Source organism: Brassica oleracea, chromosome C5 (genome assembly GCF_000695525.1).
Source record: "Brassica oleracea var. oleracea cultivar TO1000 chromosome C5, BOL, whole genome shotgun sequence".
In the NCBI taxonomy this organism is placed as follows: Eukaryota; Viridiplantae; Streptophyta; class Magnoliopsida; order Brassicales; family Brassicaceae; genus Brassica; species Brassica oleracea.
The window spans coordinates 11799299-11805758 of NC_027752.1; the positions used below are offsets into that span (position 1 = coordinate 11799299).

The 6460-nt window shown below is 38.0% G+C and overlaps 1 pseudogene; it reads left to right on the forward strand.

Annotated features, from left to right (window-relative positions):
- The first annotated feature begins 3834 nt into the window (after nt 1–3834).
- LOC106344526 lies at nt 3835–6010 on the forward strand (annotated as a pseudogene).
- The last annotated feature ends 450 nt before the right edge of the window (nt 6011–6460 follow it).

Genomic DNA, 6460 nt, shown 5'->3' on the forward strand with positions numbered 1-6460 from the left:
CCATCTTCTAAGTATTGGGCCGGTCTCGGTCCGGGCTTGGTTAATGGCAATCCACTCCATGATTTATAACAGAGTAATTATTTTGTATATCGTGCGTATAAAGACAGCTAAAACTTGAGTGATCGTCATACCTATTTCCAACTGATCCTCCAAATTGAGATTAATTTTATGAACAAACAACATAAAATGATATACTAACACTAAGCCAAATAGTGTTGGATATATAATGCATAAACCAAATATGCATTAAGCCAAAATAAAGATAAGCTTTATTAGGCACAAACAACTTCCATTAAATCGATATATTGTCTAGATCCATATGAGAAATATGTTCCTTCAACTCTTTAATTGGTACAACTTTAGTTAGCGGAAGCACTATTATGGAATTTGTACTTATATGCTCAACTGAAACTATACTATTTTGGATTCGTTTACGCACAACACGATATCTTATGTCGATGTACTTTTATTTTGTGGTGCTCATGTTGTTGTTCGTATATAACACTGTCGAATTATTGTCACAGTAAACTTTAAGAGGTCTCTTAACACCCAGAACCAAATTCATCATGTGATAAAATTATAGCCAGGTAACTTGATTGGATGCTTCATAACATGCTATGTATTCTGCTTCCATTGTGGACGAAGCCAACAAGCTTCTGCTTGGCACTTTGTCATGATATGGCTCCCTGAGAAATAAAAAATACATAAGCTTAAGTGGATCGGCAGCTATCAGAACATCGAGCACAATCAGAATTGGAATAACTAGTGATCTCGAGTTGGTTACCTCGTTTATATATAAGCATAAGATTTTGAGTTTTCTGCAAATGCCACATCACCCGTTTAACTGTTTTCCAATGGTCAATTCTGAGGTTACTTAAGTATTTCTCCAACATGCTAATAATAAAACCCAAAGTCTAATAAATTTTCACAACCGCTGAAGCATAATAAATTTTCAGTATTTCCTCAATCTTTAGCACAGTCCTGAGATATTGCTCTAAACTAAATATATCACCTTAAAAAATAGGAATATCTATTGATTCACAATTTTTCATGCCATAATGTTCCAAAAAATTATCGATGTAGCTATTTTGTAATAAACCTAATATACCACAAAAACGGTTTCGGGGTATTCGTATTCCCAATACAAAAAGATTCACCAAGATCTTTCATCTCAAATTGTTCGGAGAAAAATTACTTGGTGTCGTGAAACAAGGCTACATCGTTTGAGGTAATCCGAATGTCAACAATAGATCAATCCACGCAAGTGTCTAATATGACATCACTTAAGCTGATATCTCCTAAAGAGAAGTCACCGACTGTTGATTTTCTTCTTACTACCCACGAGGAAGCAAATAATGTTCAAGAAGAAATGGAGCCAAGTATACAAGAAGCAAATACTCTTCAAAGAGAAGATCAATTGACAATTAAAAAGTTCTTCTTTCACAGTCTACATTTATTTATTTCTTTTTTGGTACAATCTACATTTATTTCTTCACTATTAGTAGGGGTGCCCTTAGTCCAAGCAGCAAAAATATTATGGAAGAAACTCCATCCAACATGGCATCACTAATACAAACATCTTGGAAGATGATGCTTAATTGATCCTCCTTTCCTCATAATTGATTCACAAGATTATGAACCACCAACTCACATGACTGCTAGTCTGGCTTATATTACAAATTTTAATTAATTATTGAAAAAATAAAAACTTTAAAAGCATGATTAACCCGGGTTCTTAATTTGAGGTTCTTAACTCATGATTTGACACTTTTTTTTACACTTTTCGGCTAAGAGCCGGCTCTTATATCTCTTATTTAAGAGACGGTTCTTAGCTTTTCTTAGTTAAAAACTAAGAAACGGTTCTTAGCTGAAGCTAAGAATCACACCCTAAGAATCCGGGTTAATCATGGTCTAAGGCCGCTAACCTGGCTTTTACTTTACCTACCATTTTATTATTAAACAATTTAACATTGAGAAATCGGCCAAAAAAACCCTGAACTTTGCGGAAATTGCCAAAAGAAACCTGTACTCGAGTCTGACCAATAAAACCCAGATCTTTTGTTGACTTTTTTAGTTTATTCATAAACTTACGGTTGACTTACCAGATTAACACACCGTTAACCGACAGTTAAGACAGTGTTAACTCACCATTAATTAGTGCCGTTTAGTGAAACTACGTCATTTCATCCAATTGTTTTGTTAAAGACAAAATCTCAAAACGACGTCGTTTTGCTTAATTAAAATTATTGTTGGCTGGACTCGAACCCGTGCACTCGTGGTCCTTAGGGGTTTTTGCCACTGAGCTAGTGGACTTTTCGGAAGATTACCACACATGTTTATTTTTATTGATCAAAAGATGTGTTTGATTGAAATCAAACAAAACGAAACCCGTGTTTGAACGTAACCCTAATTTCTCAAATCGATTTGGGGATTTTTCTTGTGATGTGAGGAGTTGGTAAAGGTGAGATATCGCAGTTTTTGATGTTTATATCCCAGTTCTTCGACCACACCCGCATTGCTCCGGGATACCACAAATTCTCATCGTATTCACAGACGAATCCTCACAACCCGAACTCATCATGCGATACTCGAAGAAGGAAAGGTGAGAATCGAGATTCTTAAGGACGAGATCAAAGAGAATCAAGCTTGAATCGCGAACTAGATTTATGATTTTGGGAATTTAGGGTTTATACCAATCGGAGGGGAAAACGCCGTCGTTTCTTTTTGATTCATTTAACTCGGATTCAAAGAGAATAAAAGAAACTATGTTCGTAAATCTATTGAAAAGTCCACTAGCTGAGTGGCAAAAACCCCTACCATTAAACCCGGGTGCACGAGTTCAAGCCGATGGAAGCCCATCTTTTTAATAAAAAAGCAATATAAAATGCGTCGTTTCATTCATTTGTCTTTTAACTCGGATTCAAAGAGAATAAAAGAAACTGTGTTCGTAAATCTATTGCAAAGTCCACTAGCTCAGTGGCAAAAACCCCTACCATTAAACCCGAGTACACGAGTTCGAGTCGTTGGAAACCATATTTTTAATAACAAAGCTATATAAACGACGTCGTTTGTCTTTAATCAGACAAAGAGATGAAACGACGTCGTATACTTTAACACCCAAAATTAACATCCGTTTATTTATCTGTTAACTCGGTTAACGGTGTGTTAATCTGGTCAGTCAATCGTAAGTTTCTTAATAAACTAAAAAAGTCAACAAAAGTTCACGATTTTATTGGCTAGCCCATATGTCCAGGTTTCTTTTGGCAATTTCCGCAAAGTTCAGTGTTTTTTTGGCCGAATTCTCATTTAACATTTTCGACATTACAAAAAGTATCAAAGTGTTGTGGCCTAGTAACATTGCAAGAGAGTTGGTTCTATTACTTTGATAACGAATTTACACTTGAGAAAAGATCATCTAAATTCAAAACTATGAAATTTTATTTTACAAAAGTTGATGAAAATAGCAGCATATAAAGTAATAAAGCTATATAGTTTGTAACTATTTAAACGTGATCGAATCCATGTTAAAAATATCGTTACTTGACATTACTTGGACGTTAGAACCGGGATTTGTTTTGGTGGGGAGGGGTAATAAAATATGCATTTATATATACCAGTACGATGTTAGGCAAACTAGCTATTTAAATATACCAATATCAATTTTATAAACATTACCAGGTCGCATGTGATGCAGATTTTCCCACGATTTCCACGTGCGAGAATCGAGTGGTCGCGCCTAAACATTAAGTCCAATAGAGCCTAGCAAAATCGTTCACAGATCAATCACATACATTTTCATTTTTCATCTTTCGTTGGCGCACTGAGAAAAAGAAAATGGCATCTCATGCAGTTTCTAGCGGACAAAAACCTCACGTAGTTTGCGTGCCTTTCCCTGGTCAAGGCCACATCAACCCGTTGCTGATAGTGGCTAAACTCCTCCACGCAAAAGGCTTCCACGTCACCTTCGTCAACAACGTATACAACCACAACCGTCTTCTCCGGTCACGTGGGCCCAACGAACTGGATGGTCTTCCTTCCTTCCGGTTCGAATCTATCCCTGATGGTCTACTAGAGACTGATGGGGATAAGATGCAGGACCTCCCTTCCCTTTGCGAGGCCACCATGAAGAACTGTCTAGCTCCATTTAAGGAACTTCTTCACCGGATCAACGCCCGAGATGATGTTCCTCCGGTGAGCTGTATTTTAGCGGACGGTATGATGAGTTTCACTCTTGACGCTGCGGAGGAGCTCGGTGTCCCGTGTGTTATTTTCTGGACCACAAGTGCTTGTGGCTTCTTGGCTTATCTATACTACCACCTTTGTGTCGGAAAGGGTTTATGTCCACTAAAAGGTACGTACGTACGTACTACTTAGCATATTAATACCGTGAGTTGGTATTAGGGTTTTCTGCAAAAAAACCCTCAATGTGTTTTTTTTTTTGCAAATTAATCCGCAAACTCAAAAACCCACGGGTCAACCCTCCAAGTGCCAGTCAAACCGCAATATAACTTTCGGCCGTATATATGTATATTTGACTGTGTATAATTTTAACATTTTTCAATACTACGTCGTTTTGGCGCTAATTTTTAAATGAAAAAAAATTGTTGAACTCGGAGTTTGAAACTTGAACCTTAAACACTATGTGCATGCTATATAACCATCTCGGCCAACAAATATATTTGTTTAATTTGTTGTTCAATATACTTAGAAATCTATATAATTGCGTTTAACAAATCTATATATTTGGTTATATAGCATGCACATAGTGTTCAAGTTTCAAACCCCGAGTTCAACAATTTTTTTTCATTTAAAAATTAGCGCCAAAACGACGTAGTATTGAAAAAAGTTAAAATTATACACTGTCAAATACACATATATACGGCCGAGGGTTATATTGCAGTTTGACTGGCACTTAGAGGGTTGACCTGTGGGTTTTTGAGTTCGCGGATTAATTTGCAAAACGAAACCACGTTGAGGTTTTTTTTGCAGAAAACCCTTGATATTAATACCGTGCTTTGATATTTATTGAAAAACATCGTCGTGCTATTAAAGTTTTTTTTTTTTTTTGTGATATTAAAGTTACTATTGATAACATACATGGTGGTGGATTTTGCAGATGAGAATGACTTAAACACAGAAATAGTATGGATTCCAACGATGAGAAACCCAAGACTAAGAGACCTCCCTAGCTTCATCCGAACGACTAATCCTAACGACATAATGCTCAACTACCTCAGCCGTGAGTGAGGCCCACCGAGCCAAACTTGCTTCTGCTATCATTCTCAACACGTTCGACGATCTCGAGCATGACACCATACAATATTTGCAGTCTATTTTACCTCCGGTGTACCCTATTGGACCGCTCAATCAACTAGTGAATCGTGATATCAACAAGGATGGCGAGATGGGACGGATGGGAACAAATCTTTGGAAGGAGGATACAAAGTGTTTGGACTGGCTCGATACTAAGTCCCGAGACAGTAGTGGTGTCTACGTTAACTTCGGTAGCATAACAGTGATGAGCGCGAAACAGCTCGTGGAGTTTGCTTGGCGTTTAGCGGCAACAGGAAAAGATTTTCTTTGGGTGATCAGGCCGGACTTAGTAGACGGTGATGCGGCTGTGCTTCCGCCGGAGTTTTTGACTACGGCGGACCGAAGGATGCTGGTGACTTGGTGCCCTCAAGAGAAAGTTCTTGCTCATCCGGCTATCGGAGGGTTCTTAACACACAGTGGATGGAACTCGACTCTGGAGAGTTTCTGCGGCGGGGTTCCGATGGTGTGTTGGCCATTCTTTGCAGAACAACAAACGAACTGTAAGTACTGCTGTGATGAGTGGGAGGTGGGGATGGAGATAGGTGGAGATGTGAAGAGGGAGGAGATTCACGCGGTGGTCAGAGAGCTAATGGATGGAGAGAAAGGAAAGAAAATGAGAGACAAGGCAGAAAAGTAGCAGCGCTTGGCGGAGGAATCTATGAGATTTTCAGAGATCTCAGGTTGTGTGTGTGTATAAACTCCAATGGAGCAAGATGAGAAGATGAGAGTTTGTTTTAGGTGATTTTAGAGGGAGAGTTTGATAAGAGTGTTTATGTGTTTACTCAAATCAGAAACAAGAGACTTTGAGAGATTAAGAGATTAGAGACTAAGAAAGGGAGAGATTAAAGGGAATCTGATTCAAGAACACATTTCATTCATGAAGGAGAAGGGAAAACCCCCTTACTCACTTAAGAGCTTTAATTTTTTTCAAGAACACATTTCATTCATGAAGGAGAAGGGAAAACCCCCTTACTGACTTAAGAGCTTTAATTTTCGTCCATACACATGCTTTTATAAGCTTTACACTCTGAAACATTAGAAACCCTTAATCTAATGGCTAAAAATGACTTGTGAAATGGATGGCTTGGATGTAGTCTTGTTTTTGTCTTTGCAATCTTGGTGATGGCTTCTGATTGGTTAAGGAAGG